This window comes from Rattus norvegicus, chromosome 4, assembly GCF_036323735.1.
Source record: "Rattus norvegicus strain BN/NHsdMcwi chromosome 4, GRCr8, whole genome shotgun sequence".
Taxonomy (NCBI): domain Eukaryota; kingdom Metazoa; phylum Chordata; class Mammalia; order Rodentia; family Muridae; genus Rattus; species Rattus norvegicus.
In genome coordinates this window covers 166,569,360-166,583,703 of record NC_086022.1, presented here as the reverse complement: position 1 = coordinate 166,583,703, position 14,344 = coordinate 166,569,360, and positions in this window count along the sequence as shown.

The window sequence follows — 14,344 nt, the reverse complement described above, 5'->3', positions numbered from 1 at the left end:
AAGTCCAACCCAACTCAAATAATTAAATCCAAGAAAACACAGGAAATAAATAATTCCATACCTGCAAAACAAGGGAAGGACACACACACACACACACACACGCACACACACACACACACACACACACACACACACACACACACAGAAACTAACATCAAAAGCAACATCAAAATCACAAGAAATAGGAAGCACTGCCAATTAATATTTCTCAATGTCAGTGGACTCAATTCCCCAATAAAAGACACAGGCTAGTAGAATGGATTCATCTTTCTGCTGCATAGAAGAAACATGCCTTAGAAATAAAGATAGACATTACCTCAAAATAAATTACTAGGAACAACCTTCCAAGCAAATGAACCCCTCAAGCTTCCCCTGCTTGTGCTCTAACATTCTCCTTTAAATCATGTCTTCTGAAATTAGTGATTGTCATAGGTGCATGGTTGTAGGGCACCTAATGGAGCAAGAAAAATTACCAGTGGCCACACCCTCAACAAAGAATGAATCTCTTCGATTCATTAGGAGCAGAGGGCCCTCCACATCTTCCCAGGAATTTAGCTTTCTTGATCTTGTGCAGTTGCATACAGGTAACCACATCTCCTGTGAGTTTGTGAGTGTGATAGCTATTTCATGTCCCCATGTCAGCATTTCATAGAGCTTTTCTGCAATAGTTGGCCCTTGCATTCTTTCTACTGCCTCTTCCATGCTATTCTCAGACTCTTGGTGTGTTTGGGGAAGAGGTTTATCGCAATGGTCCCATACCACTGAGCACACATTCTGTTTCCACTTGGACTATGGCCTGACCTACTTCATACTAGTGACTATTGCCCACTAGAAGAGGAAGCTTCTTGACCCAGGTTGAGTATATCCCATTATGGTAGTTTTAATGCGCTTGACCTAGGGAGTGACTAATTAGGAAGTGTTGGCTTGTCGGAGAATATGTTCCCTGGTTGGAGCAAGTTTATCACAGTGGAGGAAGGCTTTGAGACCCTTTCCACAGCCATGTGGAAGCCAATCCTCTCCCGTCTGTCTATTGATCAAGATATAGAACTTTTGGCTCCTCCTCCAGTCCCCATCTGCCTGGATGTTTCCATGTTCCTGCTTTGATAAGAAATTGAACCTCTGAAACTGTAAGCCTATACCAATTGAATGTTGTTCTTTATAAGAGGTGCTTGATCCCGGTGTCTTCACAACACAGCACTGAAACTCTATCTAGGTCTAGGTAATAAACATGAATATTAGTAATGGAATTTTCCCACATGATCATATATGATCATATAACAGAAGATTATAGAAGATTCCTCTATAGGGTCCATGATCTCTCCAGTCATGAGCTTTTAATTTAATTATAATTTAAAACATGATACCCCTCATATAGTAAATGCTTCAAATTCAGTAAGAAAGCAATTAGTTATCCTCTAACAATCATACCACTTGTCATGTCTTGCTGAGCATATATGTAGCTAGGCATGATAGGAGTAAAGCCCTTGATAACCTTTCTCTTCCCAGAAGACTGCCTTGTACCTCCTGTTCTTTTGAAAGCTAGTCAAATGACAAATGTTTCCTGACTGATTCGAGAGCAAATCTCTTTGTGGTGGTGTCACAGTGTGTTGTGTCTTCAGCAATAGGATGCTACCATGTAGTTGTGGTAAACAAGTATGTGTAGAGGCAATAGACTGTGCTGCTTTGGAAACCTACGTGGATCCTGCTTTGTACTTTGATTTTCATTTAATAACATGTTTCTTTGGTTTAAGAGTTGTATCTAATATGCACATCTCTTCAACCACTATTGTGTTCAGTAGTTTTATGAACATTTGACACAAAGCCTATCACAGGAAAGAACCTCAATTCTGAAGTGCCTTAATAAGATCTGGCTATGTGTAAGCTGGTAAATATTTTCCTAACTAGATATTTATGTGTGGGGGACAGTTAGATTGTGAGTGCCACCTTTGGGCTAGTGGTCTAATAAAGAAGGCTGAGCAAGCCTTGGGGAGTAAACCAATGATCGGCAACATTCCTTGACCTGTGCATCAGCTTCTTCCCCGTGGTTCCTGTCAGGTTTGTGTTTCTGTCCAGATTTCCTTCAGTAATGGATTCTAATTGGAAATGTAAACAAAACTAGCCCATTCCTCTTGAAGTTACTTTCACCAAGGTGTTTCTTCATATAAATAGAAAGCCAGACTAAGAGAGCTATCAAGCCCTCAGAGAAATTTTACTTCCCAAAGATCTTTCTTCCTTTTTCTTATTGGATATTATTTTTATTTACATTTCAAATGTTATCACATTTCAAGGTTTCCCATCTGGAAAACCCCTATCCCATCCTCCTGCATACTTCTATAAGGGTGCTACTCCACCCATTCATACACCACTTGCAACTTGCTGCCCTGGCATTTTCCTACACTGGGACATCAAGTCTCCCTAGGACCAAGGGCCTCTCCTCCCTTTGATAAGCAACAAGGCCATCCTCTGATACCTATGCAGGTAGACACATGAGTCCCGCCATGTCTACTCTTCGGTTGGTGGTTTAGTCCCTGGGAGATCTGTGGAGTCTGGTTGGTTGATTATTGTTCTTCCTATGGGTTGTAAACCCATTCAGCCACTTCAGTCCATTCTTGAATTCCTCCATTAGGGACCTGGTCCTCAGTTCAATGAATAGCTGTGAATGTGACCATCTGTATTGGTCAGTTTCTGGCATAGCCTCTCAGGCAACGGCAATATCAGGCTCATGTCAGCAAGCACTTCTTGGCATCCAAATAGTATCTGGGTTTGGTTTCTGTATATGGGATTGATCCCCAGGTGTGGCAATCTCTGGATAGCCTTTCTTTAAGTCTCTGCTCCACACTTTGTCTCCTTTTATCCTCCTGTGAGTATTTTGCTTCCCCTTCTAAGAAGGATTGAAGCATCCACACTTTGGTCTTCTTTCTTTTCTTTACTTTTTTTCATCATTATTAACTTGGATATTTCTTATTTACATTTGGGTTGATATTCCCTTTCCCAGTTTCCGGGCCAACATCCTGCTAACCCCTCCTCCTCCCCTTCTCTATGGATGTTCCCCTCCACATCCTCCCCTCATTACCACCCTCCCCCAACAATCACGTTCACTGGGGGTTCAGTCCTGGCAGGACCAACGGCTCACCCTTCCACTGGTGCTCTTACTAGGCTATTCATTGCTGCCTATGAGGTTGGAGCAGGGTCAGTCCATCTATAGTCTTTGGGTAGTGGCTTAGTCCCTGGAAGCTCTAGTTGCTTGTCATTGTTCTTTATATGGGGTCTTAAGCTCCTTCAAGCTCTTTCAGTCCTTTCTAAGATTCCTTAAATGGGGGTCCTATTCTTAGTTCAGTGGTTAAATGATGGCATTTGCCTATGTATTTGCTGTATTCTGGCTGTGTCTATCAGGAAAGATATACAGCTGGTTCCTGTAGGTCTGCACTTCTTTGCTTCATCCATCTTATCTAGTTTGGTGGCTGTATATGTGTGGGCTGCATGTTAGGCAGGTTCTGAGTGGGCGTTTTTTCTGCCTCTGTTTTGACCTTTGTCTCCCTATACCCTACTAAGGGTATTCTTGTTCCCCTTTTAAAGAAGGAGTAAAGCATTCGCATTTTGGTCATCCTTCTTGAGTTACATGTGTTCTGTGAAATTAGGGTAATTCGAGCATTTGGGTTAATATCCACTTTTCGATGAGTACATACCATGTGTGTTTTTCTGTGACTGGGTTACCTCACTCCGGATGATATTTCCAGTTCCGTCCATTTGCTTATGAATTTCATAAAGTCATTGTTTTTGACAGCTAAGTAATATACCATTGTGTAGATGTACCATATTTTCTGTATCCATTCCTCTGTTGAAGGACATCTGGGTTTTTCCCAGGTTCTGGCTATTATAAATAAGTCTGCTATGAACATGGTGGTGCATGTGTCTTTGTTATATGTTGGGGCATCATTTGGGTATATGCCCAAGAGAGCTGGGGATAGATGGGTCCTCAGGTAGTTAAATGTGCAATTTTCTGAGGAAACTCCAGACTGATTTCCAGAATGGTTTAACAGTCTGAAATGCCACCAAAAATGGAGGAGTGTTCCTCTTTCTCCACATCCTCGCCAGCATCTGCTGTCACCTGAGTTTTTCATCTTAGCCATTCTAACTGGTGTAAGGTTTCTTAGGGTTGTTTTGATTTGCATTTCCCTTATGACTAAAGATGTTGAACATTTCTTTAGGTGTTTCTCAGCCATTGGGCATTCCTCAGCTGTGAATTCTTTGTTTAGCTCTGAACCCCATTTTTTAATAGGGTTATTTGTCTCCCTGCGGTCTAACTTCTTGAGTTTTTTGTATATTTTGGATATAAGCCTTCTATCAGTTGTAGAATTGGTAAAGATCTTTTCCCAAGCGGTTGGTTGCCGTTTTGTCCTAACCACAGTGTCCTTTGCCTTGCAGAAGCTTTGCAGTTTTATGAGATCCCATTTGTCAATTCTTGATCTTAGAGGATAAGCCATTGGTATTTGGTTCAGGAAATTTTCTCCAGTGCCTATGTGTTTGAGATGCTTTCCCACTTTTTCTTCTATTAGTTTGAGTGTATCTGGTTTGATGTGGAGGTCCTTGATCCACTTGGACTTAAGCTTTGTACAGGGTAATAAGCATGGGTCGATGTGCATTCTTCTACTTGCTGACCTCCAGTTGAACCAGGTCCATTTTCTGAAAATGCTATCTTTTTTCCATTGGATGGTTTTGGCTCCTTTGTCAAAATCAAGTGACCATAGGTGTGTGGGTTCATTTCAGGGTATTCAATTCTATTCCACTGTTCTATCTGTCTGTCTCTGTACAAATACCATACAGTTTTTCTCACTATTATTCTGTAATACTGCTTGAGTTCAGGGATAGTGATTCCCCTGGAAGTCCTTTTATAGTTGAGGATAGTTTTAGCTATCCTGGGTTTTTTGTTACTCCAGATAAATTTGCAAATAGTTCTCTCTAACTCTCTGAAGAACTGGATTGGTATTGTGATGGGGGTTGCATTCAATCTGTAGATTGCTTTTGGTAAAATTGCCATTCTTACTGTATTAATCCTGGCAATCCATCAGCATGGGAGACCTTTCCATCTTCTGAGATCAATTTCTTTCTTCAGAGACTGGAAGTTCTTATCATACAGACTTTCACTCACTTGGTTAAGGTCACACTGAAATAGTTTATATTATTTGGGACTATTATGAAGGGTGTCATTTCCCTAATTTCATTCTTGGCTTGTTTCTCTTTTGTGTAGAGGAAGGCTACTGATTTATTTGAGTTAATTTTATACCCAGCCACTTTGCTGAAGTTGTTTATCAGCTTTAGTAGTTCTCTGGTGGAACTTTTGGGATCACTCAAATATACTATCATATCATATGCCAATAGTGATATTTTGACTTCTTCTTTTCCAATCTCTATCCTCTTGATCTTCTTTTGTTGTCCGATTGCTCTGACTAGAACTTCAAGAACTATATTGAATAAGTAGGGAGAAGGTGGGCAGCCTTGTCTAGTCCCTGATTTTAGTGGGATTGCTTCAAGTTTCTCTCCATTTATTTTAATGTTAGCAACTGGTTTGCTGTATGTGGCCTTTTCTATGTTTAGGTATGGGCCTTGAATTCCTATTCTTTCCAAGACTTTTATATGAATGGTTGTTGAAATTTGTCAAATGCTTTTTCACCATCTAATGAAATGATCATGTGGTTTTGTTCTTTTAGTTTGTTTATATAATGGATCACGTTGATGGTTTTCCATATATTAAAGCATCTCTGCATACGTGGGATGAAGCCTACTTGATCATGGTGGATGATTGTTTTGATGTGCTCTTGGACTCAGTTTGCCAGAATTTTATTGAGTATTTTTTTATCGATATTCATAAGAGAAATTGTTCTGAAGTTCTCTTTCTTTGTTGGGTCTTTGTGTGATTTAGTTATAAAAGTAATTGTGGCTTCATAGAAGGAATTCCGTAGTACTCCATCTGTTTCAAATTTGTGGAATAGTTTGGATACTATTGGTATGAGGTCTTCTATGAAGGTCTGATAGAATTCTGCACTAAACCCATCTGGACCTGGGCTCTTTTTGGTTGGGAGACCTTTAATGACTGCTTCTATTTCCTTAGGAGTTATGGGGTTTTTTAAATGATTTTTCTGTTCCTGATTTAACTTCGGTACCTGGTATCTGTCTAGTTAATTGTCATTTTCTGCAGATTTTCAAGTTTTGTTGAATATAGGCTTTTGTAGTAAGATCTGATGATTTTTTGAATTTCCTCTGAATCTGTAGTCATGTCTCCTTTTTCATTTCTGATTTTGTTAATTTGGACAAACTCTCTGTGTCCTCTCTTTAGTCTGGCTAAGGGTTTTTCTATCTTGTTGATTTTCTCAAAGAACAAAGTTTTGGTTCTGTTGATTCTTTCTATGGCCCTTTTTGTTTCTTCTTGGTTGATTTCAGCTCTGAGTTTGATTATTTACTGCCTTCTACTCCTCATGTGTGTATTTATTTCTTTTTGTTCTAGAGCCTTTAGGTGTGCTGTTAAACTGGTGACATGTGCTCTCTCCTGTTTCTTTCTGCAGGCACTCAGCGCTATGAGTTTTCCTCTTAGCACAGCTTTCATTGTGTCCCATAAGTTTGGGTATGTTGTACCTTCATTTTCATTAAATTCTAATAAGTCTTTAATTTCTTTCTTTATTTCTTCCTTGACCAGGTTGTCATTGAGTAGAACATTGTTCAACTTCCATGTATATGTGGGCGTTCTTCCCTTATTGTTACTGAAGACCAGCTTTAGGCCGTGGTGGTCTGATAGCACGCATGGGGTTATTTCTATCTTTCTGTAACTGTTGAGGCCCATTTTTGACCAATTATATGGCCAATTTTGGAGAAAGAACCATGAGGAGCTGAGAAGAAGGTATATCCTTTTGCTTTAGGATAGAATGTTCTATAAATATCTGTTAAGTCCATTTGGCTCATGACTTCTCTTTGTCTGTGTACGTCTCTTTTTAATTTCTGTTTCCATGATCTGTCCATTGATGAGAGTGGGGTGTTGAAATCTCCTACTATTATTGAGTGAGACGCAATGTGTGTTTTGAGCTTTAGTAAGGTTTCTTTTATGTATGTAGGTGCCCTTTTATTTGGGGCATAGATATTTAGGGTTGAGAGTTCATCTTGGTGGATTTTTCCTTTGATGAAGTGTCCTTCCTTATCTTTTTTGATGACTTTTAGTTGAAATTGATTTTATTTGATATTAGAATGGCTACTCCAGCTTGCTTCTTCTGACTATTTGCTTGGAAAGTTGTTTTCCAGCCTTTCACTCTGAGGTAGTGTCTATCTTTGTCTCTGAGGTGTGTTTCCTGTAGGCAGCAGAATGCAGGGTCCTCGTTGCGTATCCAGTTTGTTAATCTATGTCTTTTTATTGGGGAGTTGAGGCCATTGATATTGAGAGATATTAAGGAATAGTGATTACTGCTTCCCGTTATATTCATATTTGGATATGAGGTTATGTTTGTGTGGTTTTCTTCTCTTTGTTTTGTTGCCAAGACGATTAGTTTCTTGCTTCTACTAGGGTATAGCTTGCCTCCTCATGTTGGGCTTTACCATTTATTATCCTTTGTAGTGCTGGATTTGTAGAAAGATATTGTGTAAATTTGGTTTTGTCATGATATTTCTTGGTTTCTCTGTCTATGTTAATTGAGAGTTTTGCAGGATACAGTAACCTGGGCTGGCATTTGTGTTCTGTTAGGGTCTGTATGACATCTGTCCAGGATCTTCTGGCTTTCATAGTTTCTGGCGAAAAGTCTGGTATGATTCTGATAGTTCTGCCTTTATATGTTAGTTGACCTTTTTCCCTTACTGCTTTTAATATTCTTTCTTTATTTTGTGCGTTTGGTGTTTTGACTATTATGTGACGGGAGGAGTTCCTTTTTCTGGTCCAATCTACTTGGAGTTCTGTAGGCTTCTTGTATGCTTATGGGTATCTCTTTCTTTAGGTTAGGGAAGTTTTCTTCTATGATTTTGTGGAAGATATTTACTGGTCCTTTGAGCTGGGAGTCTTCACTCTCTTCTATACCTATTATCCTTATGTTTGATCTTCTCATTGAGTCCTGGATTTCCTGTATGTTTTGGACCAGTAGCTTTTTCCGCTTTACATTATCTTTGACAGTTGAGTCGATGATTTCTATGGAAACTTCTGCTCCTGAGATTCTCTCTTCCACTTCTTGTATTTTCTTGGTGAAGCTCGTATCTACAGCTCCTTATCTCTTCTTTTGGTTTTCTATATCCAGGGTTGTTTCCATGTGTTATTTCTTGATTGCTTCTATTTCTATTTTCAATTCCTTCAACTGTTTGAGTGTGTTTTCCTGGAATTCTTTCAGGGATTTTTGTGACTCCTCTCTATGGGCATCTACTTGTTTATTTATGTTTTCCTGGAATTCTTTTAGGGATTTTTGCGATTCCTCTCTGTAGGCTTCTACTTGTTCTCTAAGGGAGTTCTTCACGTCTTTCTTGAAGTCCTCCAGCATCATGATCAAATATGATTTTGAAACTAGATCTTGCTTTTCTGGTGTGTTTGGATATTCCGTGTTTGCTTTGGTGGGAGAATTGGGCTCTGATGATGGCATGTAGTCTTGGTTTCTGTTGCTTGGGTTCCTGCGCTTGCCTCTTGCCATCAGATTATCTCTAGTGTTACTTTGTTCTGATATTTCTGACAGTGGTTAGACTGTCCTACAAGCCTGTGTTTCAGGAGTGCTGCAGACCTGTTTTCCTGTTTTCTTTCAGCCTGTTATGGGGACAGAGTGTTCTGCTTTCGGGCATGTAGTTTTTCCTATCTATAGGTCTTCAGTGGTTCCTGTGGGCCTGTGTCTTGAGTTCACCAGGCAGGTCGCTTGCAGCAGAAATGTTGGTCTTACCTGTGGTCCCGAGGCTCAAGTTTGCTTGTGGGGTGTTGCTTATGAGCTCTCTGCAGTGGCAGCAACCAGGAAGATCTGCGCCGCCCTTTCCAGGAGCTTCTGTGCACCAGGGTTCCAGATGGCGTTTGGTGTTTTCCTCTGGAATCAGTAATGTGTGCAGAGTGGAGTCTCTTTTGGTTCCCCAGGCGTGTCTGCCTCTCTGAAGGTTTAGCTCTCCTTCCCATGGGATTTGGGTGCAGAGAACTGTTTATCTAGTCGGTCCCTTCAGGTTCCAGCGGTGTCTCAGACATAGCGGACCTGCTGCTCCTGGGCCCTCCTCTTCGAGAACCCAGAGGCCGTATACAGTTTCCTCTTGGGCCAGGGATGTGGGAAGGGGTGGGCAGTGTTGGTGATCTCTTCCGCTCTGCAACCTCAGCAGTGCCCACCTGACCAGGTGGTGAGGGCTGTATCCCACGGGGTTTGGGAGCATAGAGCTGCTGCGGGCAGGGATCAGCTGGTTTGGGACTCCCGCTAAATCCCCTTACTGCTTTTAATATTTTTTCTTTATTTTGTGCATTTGATGTTTTGACTATTATGTGACAGGAGGAGTTTCTTTCCTGGTCCAATCTATTTGGAGTTCTGTAGCCTTCTTGTATGTTTATGGGCATCTCTTTCTTTAGGTTAGGGAAGTTTTCTTCTATGATTTTGTTGAAGATATTTACTGGTCCTTTGAGCTGGGAGTCTTCACTCTCTTCTATACCTATTGTCCTTATGTTTGATCTTCTCATTGAGTCCTGGATTTCCTGTATGTTTTGGACCAGTAGCTTTTTCTGTTTTACATTATCTTTGACCGTTGTGTTGATGATTTCTATGGGATTTTCTGCTCCTGAGATTCTCTCTTCTATCTCTTGTATTCTGTTGGTGATGCTTGTATCTATGGCTCCTTGTCTCTTCCTTTGGTTTTCTATACCCAGGGTTGTTTCCCTGTGTTCTTTCTTTATTGCTTCTATTTCCATTTTTAATTCGTTCAATTGTTTGATTGTGTTTTCATGGAATTCTTTCAGTGACTTTTGTGATTCCTCTCTATAGACTTCTACTTGTTTATTTATGCTCTCCTGCACTTCTCTAAAATATTTCTTCATGTCTTTCTTGAAGTCCTCCAGCATCATGATCAAATATTATTTTAAATCTAGATCTTCCTTTTCTTGTGTGTTTGGATATTCAGTGTTTGCTTATTGGGAGAATTGTGCTCCAATGATGCCATGTAGTCTTTGTTTCTGTTGCTTGTGTTCCTGTGCTTGCCTCTCACTATCAGATTGTCTCTGCTGTTACTTTGTTCTGCTATTTCTGACAGTGGCTAGACTGTCCTATAGGCCCGTGTGTCAGGAGTGTTGTAAACCTGTTTTCTTTCAACCAGTTATGGGAACAGAGTGTTCCGCTTTCGGGCGTGTAGTCTTTCCTGTCTACTGCTCTTCAGTTGTTCCTGTTGACCTGTGTCCTGAGTCTACCAGGCAGGTCAGTTGAAGCAGAAAAGTTGGTCTTACCTGTGGTCCCGTGGCTCAAGTTGCTCGGGGGTGGCTGCTTTTGAGCTCTCCATGAGGGCGGCATCCAGGACGGCCTGTGCCACCTTTTCTGGGAGGCCCTGTGCACCGGGGTCCCAGATGGCATTAGGTTTTTTTTTCTGGAGTTAGAAATGTGGGCAGAGTGTATTGTCTTCTGCCTCTCTGAAGGTTTAGCTCTCTCTCCCATGGCATTTGGGTGTAGAGAACTCTTGATCTGGTCCCTTCCCATAAATTTTCTCTTGGTGGGCAATACTTTTCCTTGTTTTGTGAAAGAAAAAACTGATCATTAGATTTAATTAACTTATAATTAATTAAAGTTATTTACATAGTTTCTTGCACACTTTGTTGAATTTTGTAATAGAAGGCCACCTTTTTCTCAGAACATTAGTGAAAATGTAAATTAATTTAGAAAATCTCATCAAATAAAAATGTGAGATGTACTGGAAGTGCATAGAATGTACCAGCAATGTTTTAATATCGTGTATTTACTAGTGATATGTTTAGTGAAAGAAGCAAGGTAAAATGTAAGTTTTGCTATTTTAGTGACTTCTAGACTGATTGTTATCATTAGAATGAATAATTCATGAATATTTATGATGCCTATTTTCAGATTTTCTTTCTTTCTAATTTTTTTTTTTTGGAAGTAGATATTCTGTGTGCAATGCTGGCTCTGGAAATTTGCTTTATAGAAGTGGTGGCTTTAAAAATTCTACTTCCTCTCACTCCTAAATGCTTACACAACATTCATAGACCATTATGACTGTAAATTTTATTTTGGTATAGGCACCTCTACCAACATAACACCCTAGATCATTCTTTATGAAAGGTTCAGTTCCATGGAATAATTGGAGATTATGATTATAGGTTTTTGGGTTTTAGCCCAGGTGACTTTTATTTCACATCAGGAATATGAAATGTTAAATCTCTGCTTTATCATTTCAGATAATCCCTATGATATTTTCCAGTATAGATTTTTGTTAACATGGTCAAAGAAGAAGAACATTTTATATCTATGTGCCTATCACAATATTTACAAATGCTTTAAAAGCAAATAGATTTACTTTCAGCAAGTTTTGAATACTTGTTACTTGTTAATAGTAGTTTAAAAGCGTGTCATTGATTTAAGGGGCACCAGCTTTGTCAAGCATTGTCATAGCCCTGTCACTAGACAATCCTTTATTTGTCAATTTGATTTCCCCCATACCTCCTAATAATCTTTAATCTGTCTACCAGTTCAAGTATATTTTACATTTTGTGGAAGTTCAGGTCCTTTACATTATTCAAGTCCTAAAAGGAGTAAATTAATTTCTAGCCCATCCCAGTGTCAAATTCTCGAATGTTCTAAACTTGGACATTTTGATTTGTTCCTTACCTAGATATTATCCCAAGGCAAAGTCTTGATTTAAACCTACATTGCTTCCTACCAAGATGATCAATCAGGAGGTGATTTATTAAAACTCAAGATTTTGTCAAGTCTTCTTCAGAGCCACAGAATCCAGTCAGGTCTGAGGATACTCAGGGGCCCAGGGAAGCCAGCCACAAATGTGATTGCTCTTCTCCTATGCAATGTAGTCTACAGACTTAAACTCTCCTTGTCTGGGAGTAGGAGAAAGGAAGAACTGAGGACTTAAAAGCCGTTTTACAGCAGAACTTTCAAGACAGAAAAATAAGTGATTTTTTCTAAGTTTTGCTTTGTTTTGTTTTCATTATTTAAACCAGGGCCTCAGGTAGCCAGGGCAGTACTTGGCTGTGCTATACAGCAAATGGTTGTCCAGATGTCTGATTCTACTAGCTCAGTCTCTCAAGTTCTAGATTTTAGCTGTGAGCCACCTTGTCTTCTTGAACAAATTTTATAAAATTGAGAAACCATTGGGATTTAGATTTTTTAGCAAAATATGGAAAGTAAGTCAGTTTGTCCATTAGAAAGGACACACTTCCTTGTTAAAAAAAAACAGGGAATTTTCTAAAAGAATAAAACATAAATGTAATGACTCCTGTTGTTGAATCATGGAAAAGCTGGAAGAAGTTCATGAGACAGGCATCCCCATAGCAAGACCAGCAGTCTCAACTAACCTGGAACCTGAGATCTCTCAGACACCTAACCACCAACTAGGCAGCAGATACTATCTGGTCTGAAGCTCCTGACACATAGATGTTGTGGTAAATATTAATAAAAGAATCTCTACCATCCTGTGCTATTGCTGGCTCAGGTGAGCCCCATGGCATCTGAGGGGTATTTTCATCTCAGTCAGCAAAGCATTTCACTGTCTCACAGACTAAGCTCTCAATCTCCATCCTATGCTGCTACCTGGTACTCTCTGAGCCCAGCAGCAGTCGCCCTCTTGCAACTGTCTTGTTTCAGACTCTACTCATATTCCCAGCATCCATCCCCTGAGGTTATAGTCACAACTTCCAGTTACCCATTAAAATCAAAACTGAATAACCTTGTAATTTAGCAATCAGATTTATATCTTAAATTCTCAATCCACAAAATGTCCACATAATAAACTCACAACAAATTGATAATGATTTAAACTGCCCATTTAGATAAGAAAAATTGTCCTGTAAAAATCCCTCCCTTAATAAAATTCATAACTACTCGTACATTTAAAGCCACACAGATCTGGGTAGTCCTCCTCTGCCTTCATCTTGGTTCATCTCCTTTATCTTTTCCTCTCTCCCACCTCAAAAAACTGTCCCCTCCTTACTTTTTCACTGTCCACTCACGGGTCTTGCCTTATCTTGTGCCTGCCCTCACCTACATAAAGACCACAGTCTACAGTCTGCAGAGGATTGCCTGGTTTGTCTTCAGTGACAGGAGATGGACCTAACCCTTGAGAGACTTGCAGCCCCAGGGAATGGGGAGGCCTGGTAGGGTCATCCTCTTGAAGACAGGGGGTTGTGGGGAAGAGGATTCGGATGAGGAAATGTTGGAGCAAGGAATGGGAGTGGTTAATGACTGGACTGGAAAAAAGATTAAAGATAATAATAAAAAAGAAAACAAAACAAATCCCCCAAAGTTTTTAGAAAATTTGTGTCTTTAGGCACTGTGTAAGGTACAAAATATTTCATGCAACATGGGATCTTCATCATTTTGGCATCATTAATGGAGACACTAATTGAGATGCATGAGTGTGGGCACACAGTTTAACTGATACACTTTGTCAGTCACTATTAAATATTTTGTCTTTTATTATTTGCAAATATATTTTACATATGATCCCATTATGCTGTGTTATTATGAGCTGACACTCATCATTAATCATGAATAATAATATCTTTAAAATTTGTAGATTATAAAGTATGTTAATGTTGAGCTTTGGTCTGTTGCTATATATTCTAATGCTATGTTTAAGCTCCCAAGACCTGGTTGCCTCAATGACAAAAGGCTCCACCTATAGACTTTAGTGACTGTATGTTTTCTTGTCCCCAAGTTATTTCTGATTGGTGAGTAAAGATACTGACAGCCAATATCTTGGCAGAAGAGGAATAGACAGGGTTTAGGGTTTTGAAACAATGGGTTAAAAGAGAACCATGTGGGGAGAGAAGAAGATGAGCAGAGGACAAGCTGCCATGCAGAAAGAATCTTAAAATAATGTCCATGTAGTTTGGTTAATTGAAATTAGAGAATAGATATCTGCCCAATTCTTGTGCTGATTATCACTTAGTATAAATATAAAAGTTGTGTGTATATGAGTGTGTGTGTGTGTGTGTGTGTGTGTTTGTGTGTGTGTGTTTCTTCTCTCTGGGAACTAAATGTTAAGGTTGGGTAGAAACCTCTTTTTGGAATTAAATTTTTCCAAAGTATATAAAAGAAAAATATCTACAAAAATAACCTTATTCAGATTCACGAAATATGTGTTATGTTAATAGTTTAAATTAAAATATGTATCATTACTAAAAGGCTAATATTTT